At 34.6% G+C, this 17,346-nt stretch overlaps 1 long non-coding RNA gene and 2 pseudogenes across 3 annotated transcripts; all 3 read left to right on the top strand.

Annotated features, from left to right (window-relative positions):
- The first annotated feature begins 11,459 nt into the window (after positions 1-11,459).
- On the top strand, positions 11,460-17,089 carry LOC113332360. 3 transcript variants are annotated; one of them, XR_003351458.1, is made up of 10 exons: positions 11,462-11,594; positions 11,809-11,837; positions 13,160-13,282; positions 13,384-13,455; positions 14,342-14,416; positions 14,904-15,168; positions 15,250-15,452; positions 15,640-16,036; positions 16,164-16,218; positions 16,794-17,089. It is a non-coding gene; the product is annotated as an uncharacterized LOC113332360 (long non-coding RNA). The 3 variants fall into 3 exon arrangements; XR_003351457.1 differs by having other exon boundaries at positions 11,460-11,594; positions 11,767-11,837; positions 14,904-15,452; XR_003351456.1 differs by having other exon boundaries at positions 14,904-15,452.
- On the top strand, positions 14,064-14,143 carry LOC113332576 (annotated as a pseudogene).
- On the top strand, positions 14,215-14,328 carry LOC113332575 (annotated as a pseudogene).
- Positions 17,090-17,346: the final 257 nt, after the last annotated feature.

Raw genomic sequence — 17,346 nt, forward strand, 5'->3', positions numbered from 1 at the left:
CTTGGTTGTAACAATTAGAACTGTTGTCTAGCTGAAATTCTGATAAATATGAGTTCACGAAACAGTTTCAAGAAGTTCGGCAAAAAAAAAAAAGAAGGTGCTAAGGGCGTTAATCAAACAAATTTAGCTAGAATTCCAGTTCCTTGCATCCGAAATACTAAAAAGCTAAGATACAACATTGTTTGTTGGGTCCTCCAGCATAGGGTACACTTTGGTTTTAACAATTAGAACTGTTCTCTAGCTTAAGTTTTGATTTCATCCATTACAAGACAACCACATGAACACTCAAATCCCACACCAAGGACACCTGAGGGATACACTCTCTAAAAGTGTAACTGTTGGAAACACTAAGCATAGAATAGATAATGAAAACAAAAAATAGCAATTTTTAATGTTCGTTTGTACTTTGTAAACCTAGATGCCATTAAACACAAAGCTCAAATAACTTACTTCCAACTGTCCCGGCTATTAGTGCAGACGCGTGGGGTTTCAAGAGAGAATTCATCCACTATGTCATCAGCATCAAAACCACTGTGTTTGTGCCTTTTCAACTAGAATTTGATCTCCTTATGTTCACTTGCTGAAGAAGAAAAATGGAAAATGTTAGAAGATATATTTGAATTAGGAAGTTATGAATATTATTCAGTTGTATTGATAGGGTTAGAAATCAATTATGCAAGTTGTAGTCAGTTTGTATTATCGCAGGCTATTTAAGGCATGTATTGTGTATGTCAATGTAGTCTGTGTTCGTCATCATGCTTTTTTCACTCTTTGCCCGGTCTCTATACCATTCCAACAAAAAACCATCTGTAACGTATTTTGAAGCTATTGCATTCCCATGTGGTTATGCATCTCTGCACACAATAAAAGTCCTGATAACTATATATTCACTAAACAAATTTAAGAAGATACAAAAATACTTTTCATGATATCATTGAACAAAAAAAAGGGTGCTAATTAAGGGCAACAATCAATCTGAATTATACTGTATATATTACATGACAACCGCATACACGAATACTCAAAGTCATTATTAAACTCAGCTAATCCCACATTAAGGACAAATACTTGAACCAAAAACTCAAATAACTTACTCATTTGGTGGTGTCATCCCAAATTATTGTGACACAGAAATGTCTTGAACCAACCGACTCAAGTCGATTGACGGATTTTCTTGATTAATTTGGATAGCACTGTTTTCAGATTTCCTCTCCTAAATGGTTCGTAGAAAGTTTGATGGAACCCCAAAAAGCTTTTTCTATCTGTTCTAAACTCCAGATGCAACACTTATGTATGGAGCCAGATCTGGGAAGAAAGACCGGTACTTATTTGATAATCCCTCTTTTAACTCCTGGATCATAAAAACCCATTTCAGAGACACAAAACCCATAATCCGTTAATAGCCCATTGGTGATGGTGGTGATTGTACTGTAGATAACAGTAGTGGTGGTGGTGTTGATGAAGAGGAAGGCAGGGGATTGTAGCTATGCGGCGCCATAGCTGGTTCGAGTGTTTGATGTGGTATTTATTCAGTAAGGGTCAACCCTAGCGCCTAATGAGAACATTAAATGGCCCACGATTAGGCACGGCATCAGCACACAAATGTTACTCGCACCTCTGGGCTCTCGTTCACATCAGATTTCTAACTGAACCAAGCCAAAGCTGCTGTCGCCTCGTCGGTGTAAATAAGGTGTGAGGATTATTCGACACAAAAGACTTACAAGCATATTTCATGTGCCATATGAACTTCGTACTACTAAACAGTTCGTGATAAAGAGACATTTTCATTTTTATATAATGCCTAGTAAGAAAACGAATGGCCCATGAGACGACGGAGCGGCTACGATGTGGTCGGATCACATCAAATAAGTATGTGATCCCTATTATTTTTTTGACACGTATTAGAAACTATCAGTTTTTTGCTTTTTAGGGAGATTTAGAGGGGCAAATTTTTAGGGATAAATAGTTAAAAGTAGTTTTATGTGTTTTATATGAGAAAAGTAGGATACTTTTTACTTTAAAATTAATTTTCTAATACGTATCAAGAAAATAAGAAAAAGGTAAGAAAAAGCCTTGGATCGATCAGTAATTAAGATGCAGATGAATTTTGATACACGTACAATTTCAAAGATGGGAAGACACCCAGAACGTGATTTCAATTTTTTTTGTTTTTACTGCATTTTCATTTTGCTGATTGTAATGATTTAGGGTTTTGAATGAGGAACTTGAGGTAGTAATAAAAATGGCGCCTACAGATGTGAAGCGGAGAATGGTTGCGTCATAATAGGCAGAGAAATAGTTCGTTAAAATTAGTTAATGTACGAAAATTTAGTAAGGGTGGGCCGTAGTATCATCTGGGCTTTAAGTTTAACTAAGGAACGATTTTTTGGGACCATAGTTTTTTTGGGGACCATGGTCCTATTAGGCCACCTACCCTACAATTTTAAGGGATGTCCTAAAATCATATGTGATTACTAATTTGCCCCTTACCCTAATTAAAATTAACCCTAACTTAATAACCGTCTCTAACTTTATCTAAAACAAAAACTAAAACAAAATCATCTCTAAACCTAGCCGCACAAAATAAAAAACAGTTTTCTCAAAACTGTTCTCCTCTTCTTCTTCCCCGTTTCAACATCGTTTTCATCGATTAATCGTCGATTCACAAAATTTTCATCGTCGATTAATCAATCAAGTATCAGAATGGTTCTTCATAAGAAAACCAATCGACTCCCAGGAACAGGTCCCCCATTAGGGCATCTAGCGAATCTCCCGGGTGAAATTGTTGAAGAAGTGGAACCGCAAGTTAAAGGCATCATCGAGTATAAAAGACGCTAGCCGCTACCTGATTCTGCCATGGGACCACTACGGAGGTATTTTCCAACAAACCCTTCACTTTAATTTGATTTTGATTGCTTCAATCGAATAGAAATCATCAAAATAGGGTTTTAATAGGAGTTACAAAGCCATGTTCGGTTAGGCCGATTTTCCAAAAAACCCTAGTTTATTAACCGAACTTCCTTAAAATGAAGAATAAGACTTTTATGTTACCGAACTTAACCAGTTTTACAACAATTTTTTTTCTCCACATGTAACCGAACTGTGCAATTTTGCCCGCTTTTTTGAGTTTCTATGTAACCGAACTGAGCTATCTTGTTCGGTTGGTTCGCATAAAATTTTAAAACAATTCAGTGACCGAACATTACAAATAAAATAAATAAAAAAATTCAATGTAACTGAACTATCCTATTTTGCCCAATATGTTGAGTTTCAATTTAACCGAACTTGTCCAACTTTGTTGAGTTGCATACATGTGGAGTTCGGTTTATTCGCGAAAAACCTTGACAAACCTTCCAATCCTTTCCTCTTAAGTGGAAAAAGTTGAGGCTTGCACCTATTCATCACATTGCACCATATATGAAATGTACAAAGCATATTATGTGCCAATGAGAAGACTTTCTCTATTGCGTTCATCAATGTTACTTCATTGTCCATCACGATAACCCCGGGGATATCATCATCTCGGTAGATCGCCTTCACTTGTTGTAGCGCCCAAGTGTAACTTGGTTCTTGCTCGTCCTTTACAAAACAAAAAAAAAACGGTAAACGGTGACTTCGTCAACGTACGACCAACAATGTTCAACAATGGCATCTCGTATCTGTTTGTCTTGTAAATGCAATCCATTATGAGAACTTCATGGAATGATTTAGCCAATTGAACACTCTTCGGATGAGCAGTGAAGAGATGAGTAGTTTCTTCTTCCGGACCTACCTTCTTTTGAACCGCGTAGCCTTTCTCTTGAGCAAAAAAAAAAACAATTGTTGCATTACTTGTCTATCCTTACATTCAATCCTTTTAATTGTCTCAATTGCATTGTAAATGGGGGACAAAGATGATACGTTATCCGGGTTATCTTCCTTTAATAAGCGAAGCATAGCGGTAGGTGGAATACTTAATTTCCTTTACTTAGCAATTTTTTCCATTTCTTGAGGAGTGAGCCTTGCGGCCATTGCATGTCCTTCAAGATCTTCCGGGCGAGGGTGGTTATGACAACCTACCACCTTTTCCATAGCTAGAAACTGTTTACTTGTTAATTTTCTCTTGCTAAATACTAACTTGAACGGGCATTTAATTTTCTTTGAGCATGTTGTGTTCTTCCTCGTCGTCTTTCCTTTATACACATAACCCTTCCTCTTGTGACTAACATCGGGATCTTCACTTCTCTCACAAACCATTTCAAAACGAGTTTGGCTTTCTTTTCCATTCCAAACTAAGACACACTTGACTCTCTTACCATGTTCTCTAGCCAATTCTTCGCATCAATAGGTAAGTCAAATACCAACTCATTAGCATAGTGATGAGATATATCTTCGTACAACATACCAATCGGAGAAGGTTGATCATGCATTGGTATAGGTTGGCATTCCATATACAAGAAATATAACAACATCAATTAGAATTACATTAGAGTTCGGTTAAATAAAAATTTTATCGCAAAAACCGAACTCTCAGTTCGGTTCATAAGGAAAAGTTGAAATGTAACCGAACTAAACATTGTAACTTTTGATTTATTTTTTTCTGAGTTCGGTTGTTTACGCTTTTGTTTCAAGTTTGCGAAACAACCGAACTTAATATATTTAGTATACTCTTATATTATGTCAAGTTCGGTTAGCTAGTTCGTAAACATGCAGTTTGCAAAACAACCGAACTTTGTACACTAATTTAACTCTTATTTGTACGTAAGTTCGGTTAGTTATGGTTAATTGGTTGCGAACCAACCGAACTTTGTACACTAAGTTAGATTTAATTTTTATGTAGAGTTCGGTTTGTTAATTTGTTACGAACCAACCGAACATAACGCTGGTAATCCTAGAAACTTCCATTAACGGTGAGTTCGGTAACCTGCGTGTTTGGACCAAGTAACCGAACTGCACTTTCAGCCGAGTTCAGTTACTTGTTCATCACGCGATGAAACCGAACTACACATTCAAGAGAGTTCGGTTACATCTTCTTCACATAAGGTAACCGAACCGTCCCAAATCCAGTTGAAAATTTTAGATTTTTAGGAAAGTTTTGACCAATTCAACATACATTATCCAAGTTTGGAGCATACCTGGACACCCAAATACTCTTCCTCCGGATGTGGTTGATAAAATCCATCATATTCATCTTGAGATTGAGTTTGGGGAGGAATAGAATCACCATCTAAGAAATAACTCATATCCGGATCATTGTGAAGATTAACAAATATTCTAGGAGAGGATGGAGATGAAGAATCAGATGAGTCTTCATCACTTGAATACCCAAAGTTAGTGAATTGGAAAAAAAAAATATTTTCCATGTTTTTCTCCTTCATCTTCTCTAACTTTACTCTCTCAATAATTCTACTCATCTAATAAAAAACCCATCTTTTAATTTAATCTCACTAATTAATTTTAACTAAATTATTTCACTAATCATAAACTAAAACTAATTATGAGGGTAGTTTAGATATTAATATAAATATCTAGATATGGGGTGACCTAGGTTTACTTCTAATGTCTTTACCCAAAATAAAACCATGGTCCCCCAAAAAAACCATGGTGCCCAAAAAATCATTCTAAAAAAACTAATGGCCCATGGACGAGGCGTGACATTAAAACAGTAGCCCATACGGGTTTGTGTTCAAGTATACATACAACTCACTTGGTATTACCTCAATAATCCAACAAATTAGTTCCACCCTTAACCAAATAATTTATTTGTTTGTTTTTTTTCTTTTCTTTTCTTCTGGAATCATCGAAGTTGTGTGATTTCGTATTAGGAGTTAGACGAGATTTTCCCTTGTTCAAATCGTTGTGCGTGTATTTATTATCCGAAATTTACTGAATGAATCAAAATTTACATAGTAATTTAAAAAAGACTAAGAATGCTATTGTAATGCAAAATTTATCTCGTAATGTCTCATCAACTCAAAATATTCCATTTTCATTTTAAATTTACCATGGCACACAAAATTTATCTCATGTCTTCATATTCACATACTGTGAGCTAATTAAATAAGATATTTAATAAAATTCCACGTTTTCAATATGCCTTTTACAAAAAACATGCAATTGGGGATACATAAATTAATTGGGGGATATTTTACTGTAGTTGCCGGTATCGATCATGCCGATGTCATTGAAAAACCATACCGGCAACTACAGTAAAAATATCCCCCAATTAATTTATGTATCCCCCAATTAATTGTTCTTTACCAAATAGGTATTGTTTGAACTTTTAGTCCTATCTTTTGAACAAAAAAGGGTAATTGCAGTTAGTGTTTAGGTGGCAATTAAGCCTCCTGTACAGGACATTTAAGTCCCCAAAATTGGTTGACCCAAGTTACAAGAGTTAGTGTCCCAGATAACTTGTATCTAAATTTACTTATCCATCTTCTTCCCCAAACTTATGAAACCCTAAAATATAACCCTAATTGCTACCTTAATTGAAAACCAAACACAACAAATTGATCGACTTTTGTTATAAGACAAGCTTATTCCATATCAGATACAAAAAATTGGAACCCGAACCATCAGTGCCGGGAACATTGTCTGGATCAAGATAATACACAATTGTATGTATTTTCATATCAGATGGCACTATATCCACCATTTCATTATCTTCGGCAGTGATCACACTAGGAATAGTCTCAAAGAGTCTTCTAAAGAATGTAATAGATTCATACTTAAATCTATCTCCATTATGCTCGACAAAAATCTCGGAAATTTCATTCTGAGAAGAAACCGCGCTAACATTTTCATATTCCAACTCATTAATGGCATTATGTTGTTGTCTAATCTCTAAAAAGTACATAAAAATTAGGATCAGAATCTTCATCATTCAACCAATTACCCGAAGCTTCAGTTGGATGATAGTCTTATTTCGATCTATAAGCCTTTCTTGCATAACCCTAATAGTAGTGACCAAACTATTGAAAAGACTAACACCACTGAATAGGATTAGAATAATCAGAAACCAAAGAATTGTATCACATTCTGTTCAACGATTGTTTGAACTTATTTCTAGCATCCCCAAACCAACTTCCCAATAATGTTAAAGTCTCTTCATCTTATTCAAAAAAACATAAATAATGGGAGTACCCCTCAAATTATCATTCCAGGAATTCTTAATTACCTCTTTAAATCTTGGACGAGAGATCCATACTTTTAAAGCTTTGAAAGGAACATTATAGTGTCTACGCTTAGAAATATGATCTCCTAACAATGCACTATGATCAGAAGTCTCGTTAATGGTCATTATATATATATATTCCCAGTTTGGACATCCAAGTGTTAATCAATTTAGAATTAAAAACAACTTTATCAAAATTTTAAATAATTGTCTTTCTACCCACACTTTCATTACACGACGAAAATTCAACTCCGGACTTTGGAGCTTGCATCAATCCATAACTATTAAAACAGGTATCGAAATCATGTATAGACCTTAGAGAGGAGTCCTACCTCTGCTTTTTTCCTCCATCCTTATCAATGTATTAAAATCACCAATAACCATCCAAGGTTTTTCCAATACATTTAACTCGAACGAATCATCCCTTAACTCTCTTCTATCTATTATACTGTCAAACATGGAAAATGAACACAAGAGACAAGATACCACATTGTATTCATTGAAACCACTATATGAGAAGTAATAAAAGAACTCCAAAACTTCAAAATATTTCCTACCTTGTATTACTAGCATTATAAAAACAACAATGATGCAATCCAGGTGATTGAATCCTTTTGAAAAAATCAGCAGAAAAATTTACTTTTGGTTCAACAACAACCACCAAAGAGGGAATAATTTTTTTTGTTAGATGTCTGAGTTTTTATTTGGATTTATTTCTTTGAGAGCCTCTAGCATTCCCGAAGACACTAGAGATTCTCTTCATATGCATATCTATTACTAGATTTCTGCACAATATTGTTCTTAGAAAAAAACGTTAATCGAATAGTTAGAGATGCCGCAAGTAAAGATCATGTAGCCTAATTGACTGCAATTTGAATAATCTATGACCCTCTTTGAATCGTTCTGTAATATTCTAGCAGTTTCCGCAAGGAATGACGTCATAGCTCCTGCAGAAGTAATCACAATCAAAGCCGTAGGTGGATATTCAAATAAAGGAGAGCACCTTGCTATCATGAAAACACCAACAGTGACCGTAGTAGCTGCATGAATCAAAGCGTATCAATATTTTTCTCATGACTTTTACTATCATCACCATGCATCAATTTTCACAACACCATTCATATCAAGTACACAAATAACCACATCAGTAATTCTACTCACTCCCAATTCAGGAAAATCATTAAAGGAATCAAAAATATCATTATTGTGTTGTTGTAATATATGGAATTTACTTGAAGAATTCACTCCTGGTTTTTAAGAAGGAACTACCTCCACAATCTTTTCAGTATTACCATCATAATTCAATTCAATTTAAGATGAATTTTCCCGTTGTTTCGTCATTTGAAATATCTAAAATATGAAGGAGAATGTGTAGAGAAATGTTCATAATACGACTAGCACACATAATCAAAATTAAAGATGTAGCTGTGAAAAATTGAAAGCATTGTACTTTTCATTAATGAAACCATATGCTTTTCACTTTAAACACTTGATGTTTGTATACTCATTTCTTAGTGCATATACCTTTTATAATCTAGTGATGGTTCCCTAATTTCTTCCTTCGGCTGTAAATAAATTTAGTTGTATAAAGTTTTTTCCAATATGCATATGAAAATCACCACATTTGGCTACTAAAAACCGATGTGTTAAGCCACAATTTTAGAAAACCACAGAAAACTAAAATTATAGCTCTTTTTTCCTCTCTCCCGCTTGCTCAATTCATAATCACAAAATACCTAACTGTTCTCTGAGAAACCATCACAAAATGGATAGAACCAGATATGTGTTTAACATGTATTACACTAATGGAAAAAAGCTGATTTAAGATAGTTGAAAAGTGTCGTTAGAGAGAAATAAGACATTCTGGAGTTGCCGCCTAAAGTGTCGTAGATTCAATATCTTTTTGTGAAACGACACTTTCAGTTTGCCTCTGAATTACGATGCTTCCTAGATGCCGCTAAGGACGACACCTGGATTACGTCGTTTGTTTAATTTATTTTAAAATAAAATAAAAATTACAATTCAGATCTGGCTGACTGATTTAAGCAATTCTGACTAGGTTGAAATAATTCTAATCCAGTCTCAAATTGCACTAAATTGAAAATCAAATGACAATTCAAATTCAGATAAAATCAAATAATAATTCATTTCATATAAAATGTCAATTAAAATCATTAAATTGTAAATTTAGTTCAATATCATACAAAAAGGATTCATCAACTTCAGTGATTATGACATGGGCACCAATGAAAGTTACAAAGGATACAATATGGACGATATGTACAACCATTACACTCCTTAATCCTCACAACATAATTTACATTATGATGCAGGGCAGTGCACATTTCACAATGAGGTCAAAAAAACAAATGATATTTAAACTCCGTTGCAGAAATATTAGAATCATCAAGTTGGGAAAACGAAATAAAAGTTCATTCCCGAGGACTAGGTAACAGTCCAGTAATAGGTAATTTAAAATTGGGTCCTCTTAACTTGTATACCCGTATTACAAAACATAATTACAAAACAGAACACGAATCATGGTCAAGTTTTATACCAATTATGTTTCAGAACTTAAAGATTCAATATGAATGTGATTGACTTGAGAAATGGAACTAAAAAGAACATCTTGACAATTGGCAACACTAGTTTCTCACTAGACCATATATAACAATAGATACATATCCAAACGTTATCTTAATCCATTTTATATATCCATTCTACATATCCAAACATATCTTGTTAAACTCATAAAATATAACTTAATCCAGTCCACATACCCAAACATTATCTTGTTAAACTCATTAAGGACAACTAAATCTTAGATAACAATCAATCAATGAAACCAACTATTTTCTAGGATGTTGTTATTGATATGATAAATCCAAAAACATAAATCAAAATATTAAGTCAGCATTTTTTCGTATGATATTTTGAAACAGAAGTAGAAAAAAAATGGAGCTCATGAACATGTAAATCTGATAGGCAAAAAAAACATGAAAAGCGAAATGCAACAATGAAGATGATGAGTTATATTACCTGCTTCACCAACATCACTATCTTTTCTCTTTATGATGAACCTTCTTGTTCCATCTTTACAAAATAAGTAATCTAACAATCTCCCCATTTTCACATAAAGAACACATTACTTCATTAAGTACAAATGGAACATTTTTTTGTTTGTTTGCAAATAAGTTACGCACCCCAAAAATCTAAAACACTTCGAGAAGTTTAGTATTTTGAACGGTTCTTACAGGAAAAGTACCAAAAGTAAAATAGGAAATATAAACACGTACTATAATTACCATGGCTTCAGGAGGTTAGATTCAAACTGAGGTCTAAGCACACTACTAGCTCTTATGGGACCTCATTGATGTAAGAATCTCTACCACCGACCAACATCTTCCAACTTCATGTAGTCCATATTGTTAGAACACTGCTTGGTCGAACTCGCATGTGTTGCTATATCAAGCATGTTTGTCAATGTTAGTGATCAAAACTATAAGTATTGATTTCTAGTCTACTATAGCAAAGTCCCGGACTAGGATAGAAAGTATAATTGAGCTCAAGAACTCCATGGAAATCATCATACAAGACGAAGAAATACTCAATGAACTGGTGGAACTTCATCGACTAAAAGGTATGTGGAGACTTGAACATATCTATCACTCAAAATTCTATCTACTCTATCTCCTATTTTGAGAAAAAAGTCGTTTTGATATATAAACTTTGATTATACACATTTGCTATTTCGAGCCGAGTTTATCTCGCTTATCTATTTCTCGAAATATGTGATGGTAAGCTTTTTCTTTGGCCAAGTTCATCTTTACCTAGTGACGAAAGTCATGTTATGTTTGAATCACTTTGAAAATTGCTTTGACGAAAAATGGTTTGTAAATAACAACTATATAACGTCCTCTAAGAATGTCTCAATGATTGAAATGAGAGTTTAGATTATATAACCATTGTTGGATATCAGCATTGTGTGGTAACACATATATGTCACTACAAAATTAATGACTTTTAGTCACGGCCCAATTGCCACGGATTTGAATATCCATGGCTATTTGTTTAATTTTGCCACGCTGAATAGGTTACCGTGGCAAATAGGTCCCTCATTTGCCACGGCATGATATCAACTTGCCACGGGCCTAGCTTTACACATTATAAACCTGCCAACTCACGGCAGAGTGGGCCGTGGGTATAGCGGGCCTTTTGCTTCGGGTCAGCAAATAGTGCCGTAGCAATTGTTTCCCGTGGAATTCTCTTAAAACCCAAAGTCGTGGCTAGTAAACCTGTAGAAGACCACGATCCCCATCTAATGAGATAACTCCCCAGTTCCTCCCACCTTCCTCAACTCTCCTCTTTCTTCGATTATGAATGCTATAAAAACAATCGATTTTTTGAAACCGTATACACAGAGAAGATTATACTTCAGGTAAGTTGGGATTTGTAAAATTAGGTCTTCTTGTTTTGATTTTCTGAAACTAGGGCTTTAAGTAGTAATTATTTATGTAGGAATCAACCTAATTGCACGTCGATTTCAATTATTTCGCACTGATTTAGAATTTATCTTCTTTAATTTGGATTGTTTTATGATATTGGGTCAGATTTGGAAAAAGAAAATTCATCAATTTCATTATTCTCTGCAGGACATCATTGATTTTATCTGCACAAGCTGGTAAGAGATTTAATTTCTTGTTCCTTGATTTCCTGCTGCGATTGTCATACGTTTTGAGTTTCTTTTAGATGAAAGTTCAATTTTTTTCTTGAAATTCCAGCTAATGTTCTTCCTTTATAACATCAAGTATACTAGGTTTACACTAGGTTTTTGTTTAGCACTCTATTTCTAATTCAAGTGTAATTGCAAAACCCAGTATGCATGTATTTCTAGGTTAGTCAAATACTATTTTTGGTTATTCTCAGAGAATGTCGTTTTTTCAGTAAGAGATGTGCATCTGGATTTGTATTAAGTCTCCATTCTTATGAACCCAGTTGTTGGCTTAAGTATCAGGAGTTTATGAAAATTGCTTTATTGTTTGGTATTCTCACTCTAGAAAGAAAGAAAAACCATGGGCAAGTGCACTATTTGTTGGGCTTCAAGGTGGAAGATAGTGAGACCTAATACTCCTAAGATACTGCACCACTTCCCGTTAAAGCCTAGGCTTCAACATTTGTTTATGTCTTCCAAAAATGCCGAAGACATGAGATGGCATGAAGAACGACGAATTGATACTTATGATCCAAGTAGTCCAGTGAACCATATTGATGTGTACTTGAGACCTTTGATTGAAGAACTTAAAGATGTATGGGAAGGAGGGGTTGATACTTAAAGAGATTCTTTTAGATCCAAATTTAGATTTTAGTTTTAAAATTCCAGTCATTGTTTCCTTGTTCATGTGATAAGTCATCGTTGCATTCTATGAATCACAGAATAGTTTTCATGGTGAATGTATATTTGGTGAAAAAATGTCAGATTTGGTCACTAAGTATATCTATTGTTGTTTGGTTCTCTGAGGGTGTGAAATATCACAACTTTATTCTTATAGCACAAAGTTAATTTTCTTCACTTCTATTTCTTCTTGGCCGTTAAGTTTTGATATACTGGTGCAAGTTTTAGCATACTAAGATGTGATCACCTGGTATGGAAATTTCACACGTTTAAAATGAAAATGCCACTTTTCATAGGTGAGATGATTACACATAACAGTGGTATTATGCACAATGTTAAACCTGAAATTATAAATCTGTAACTATGCCCTGTTGTGTTGTTGACCACAATTTCCCAAGCTAATGTGAAATTAACTCTGTGTTATTGACTTGTTGCCTTGTTGATGTGATAAGTCATTGTGTTGTCTTGTTATGTGATAAGTCATTTTTATTGACCTGTTGCCTTGTTACTTATTCACTATATTGAAGGGGAGGAGAGCATGTTAGTCCAAATACAAGATCGCTTAGAATTTTTTTTCAAATTTGACCTATTCTGCTCATCTTCCCTAGCAGGAAAAAAAACTTTATTTTTTTTGTCTCTACTGGTGGTAAATCTTTGTCTCTCTGCAAGTGAAGTTTGGCCAAGTAGAAGAGGTACTCGTTGATAATTAGGGTGCTCAAGTTGGTTCATACTTGGTAAGTTCTTTTTCACGATCTCAGTAGTATTACTTTTTATTTGTGCATTTGTTATAAAAATTACTCCATATATGTTTTTGAGTTTCAGCTGCAAATTTCAGGTCTTTTTGGATTTCACTCATTCTTCCAAGTGGTTTTGGTTGTTGCTGCTACTTTGCTGTTGCACATTCAAGGTAAATGTTACATGACAATAGAATCTGTTTTGCATTGTATGAGCTCGAAAACTAGTACTCCGCCGCTTCCCGATAAAGTCTAGGCTTCAGCGTCTGTTTATGTCTTCCAAAACTGCAGAGGATATGAGATGCCATAAAGAAGGGCGAACTGATACTTATGATCCAAGTGGTCCAGGGAACCGCATTAATGTGTTCTTGAGACCTATAAATTTCTCCAGTAGTTATATTGATATTCTCAAGAATAAAATTGTTCAAGAAAACTCCTTTGACAAATAAATAGTTCTTCTCGGCCCATGTGTTGGCCTTGTCGTATGATGCTTTGAGAAGGTAAAGTATTAAGATTGATAGATATTTTTATGCACCATAGTGTTTCTCTTTGGAGAAGGATATTTGTCTCACAAATAGGACCGCTCAACCAAAACGTGGAGCAGGGTGGCACTTCAAACTCATGTACAATTTAGTAACTTACATTTATAACTTATATTTCGGATAACTTGTTGCTGTTAAAATGCTGTTGGAGTATTATATTAAACTCACTTACAAGGATGATTCCTGAAATTGGCTATGGTTATGAGTACATGTCTTACGTTTTAGTCTTTGATCATAAATGGCTATGATTACCTGCGCTTCTGAGAGTTATCTATGAAGCTAAAAAGTTAAAAATGGTTGAATTTCTTGATATGAGCCATATTTTATAGACTAAATAAATGATCTAGGATATCCCGTTCGGTTATGTTATTGAATTGAATTAATGGTGAAATTGGGCTGTGATGATCATTACACAGCTTTATGCCAGTTCTGCTTCAGAAAAATTCTTGATAGAGAGAGCTAAAATGCGAATATTCCATAGAAATTTTTCAAATTTGACCCATTCTGCAAATTTCAGGTCTTCTTGGAGTTCCCTCAATCTTCTAAGTGGTTGTTGCTGCTGCTGCTGTTACTTTGCCACCGTACGTTCAAGGTAAATGTTACATGAAAGTGGAATTTGTTTTCCGATTGTAGTTTTTTGTATGAGTTGGAAAACTAGTGCAGGACAGCTTCATTGGTAGTTTGATACCTTTGAACAAGTTGAATTTTGGTTTAACAGAATTCGTCAGTATTTTCTGGTAGAATGAAGGTTTTAGGGTAATTTGATTAACCACTTTATATGCGATGTGGTCTTGATGCTCTATTATAATACATGTGATGTGGTCTTGATGCTCTATTATAAACTTGCAATACACAGAACTGATAAGGTTTTCAGAGTTTATTTCTCATATAGATTAGCTTTCATTTTACTTAGAGATGGAAGGTTCACCATTTAGCTTCATCATCAGTAACTAGTAAGCATGTTACAAATCAACTCTTTTTCGATTGTGTAAAGCTTATTATGCGTTTTTTTATCCACACGTTGTGTCATCTTTTTGTTTTGTCATGATGTGCTTACTTGTTGTTTGTGGTTCTTGCAGGAAATATGGATGAAAACCCACAACCTCCGGCAGCAAAGAAAGTAAGAGGAGGGGCTAAGTTGAACTTCCTTAATAAGCTGAAAAGGGTGAGAAAGTATCACTGGAATTTCGCCGGGGTGCACCAGTTGGAACGAACGCAAATAAGATCTCGGCTTATTGTGGAAAGCTGGCACTAAATGGAGAAAACTTCCCGTTTGACATTCCAGACTGGTCTGATATGCCCCATAAGGAAGAAAAGCTTGAAGAAGCCATTGAAGAGCTGAAAGTTAAGAAAATTACTTTAACCAATATATTAAATTATTTTATTGATTGAAGATTGCTAAATTTTAACTGATGAATATTGTAGAATATTTTTCATTATTCTGGTGAGATCAACTTTTGGGTGGAGGAGAAAATCCATGAACAATGGAAGGAAACAAACGTAACATGAGGTTGGAACATTTTGATGAGAAGAAGACTGATGCACAAAACCGAGCTAGTTGTCCAAACGAAGTTATTGACACTCAGTGGGCAAATATGTCGATATATTGGCGTTCACCTGAATTCAAGGTGAGAATGTTTAAAGATTTATCGTTTATGAGTTTATATGTTAAATTGTGACTTCTAACTTCTGAACCTTGAAAAAGAGTGAGAATGGTTGGTTGCGCCTCATCATGGTGGTACTAAGTCATTCGTGAACCACGTGATAGAGGTAACAACTAATATGAATCGGTATTGATAGTTAATGTTTATGTAGATCTTGACATACTATATATGAACATATAGAAGAGACAACACAAAAGAAAGCAAGTCGAGCGGCTGTGTATCAGAAAACCTATAGAGCCAAAGAAGGGAAAGGAGACCAGTATTCTAAAATCATGGAAGCTGAGAAACAAGGTTGGATTCGTGGTGTTGGTTCAACAATTAAAGTAACCCAGCTTACGGGAGAATCTTCTTCAAATGTTGTCCAAAACAACGAGGAAAATGCTGCATTAAGAGATGAAATTAAGAAACTGAAGGAGGATCACGTTCATATGCAGAACGACATGGAAGAAGAACGTCTTGAGATGAAGAAAACTGTAGATGATATGAAAAAGGCTAACGAGGAATCACAGAAAAAAATAGATGCCCTTTTGCTGCTGTTTGCTGGTCGGGTATGTATTAGCATATCTACAAATATTTTTGGCAGTGTATTCTCCAGATTCTTAAAGCTTTCTCGGGCATGTATGAGTATATTCGCAAATATTTTACAAGCTTTCCTAATTGCATTTTGTTTTGTAGAGGGACCTCCCACATCCAGAGCCATAAAGTTATGATCTTATTACACAAATCTGAGGTAATGTTTTCTACTTTATTAGTCTATTCATATGATTACAGTTGCTTATAAACCTCTGAACATGTTCCCCTTGCTGCTACATATTAGAAAGACGATGGCATAATTGTTAAGTTAGACTCTGGATTAACGTCATGGACTATAGTGATTTTTGCAGAACATTCTTTATTTTAGCTGTCACGACGCACATTAGCATTATCGTTAGCAAATAGCTTGCCAACCATCTAATTAGTATTTGCGTACACCAGTGGATGATATACATTCATATTGAATTAATAGGAAATTTGGAAATGGGTGTATTGGTTCCGTACTACTCTGAATTTTTTGTTCTTTTTTCTTCCACGGATTGATTTATGGGTAACTAGGTATATCGGCTTAAATGTTTGATAGATATTTGTACTTGTTTGAATCCATAGGTGTATATGAGAGATCATATGTTCTTCTCTATCTTCTTAATGGTTTAGACCACATGTTATATTTGAAGGGATAAGAAATTAAGCCTCTGTAAATGTTGTATACATGGATATTTTCTACTGTTATTTGTCATTGATATCAGATTTGATGTCTACATTTTGCAGGTTAATTTCATTGAAAGATACATGTTCAAGGTGTTGGAAGATATATGACAATTAACTTTGGAAGTAAGAAATCCATCTGTGATAGTTTAAGTATTTTATTTTCATTCACTTTAAGTATTTTATGTATCAAACTCAAAATGGTTTAGTATTAAGCATTTATTTGCTTCATGTATCAGACTCGGAATGGTTTAGTATTGAATTTTTATTTGCTTCTGAATGTAATCAATCAGACAAACATGTAGTACATGTGTTTTTAATGAATAAATTGTTTTTCTGAAATTGTTGTAAAGTAAATATTGTCTTGTTATTTTAGTGGCTAGCAGTGTAATCCAACTAACAAAATGACCTTGGAGCACCCACGCGTGAAAAACGTGGCTAATAGTCCCACACATGTGTCATCCAACTAATTATTACCCACTATAATACCCGTGGTAAATGATCATACATTATTAGCCACGCATATAACAACCGTGGCAACAGTCGTGGCAAATAGTTTTAGCCACGGGACTATTTGTCACGGGGAGGCTGCCGTGGCAAGTTATTTTTTGCCACG

This window comes from Papaver somniferum, unplaced genomic scaffold (genome assembly GCF_003573695.1).
Source record: "Papaver somniferum cultivar HN1 unplaced genomic scaffold, ASM357369v1 unplaced-scaffold_131, whole genome shotgun sequence".
Classification (NCBI taxonomy): Eukaryota; Viridiplantae; Streptophyta; class Magnoliopsida; order Ranunculales; family Papaveraceae; genus Papaver; species Papaver somniferum.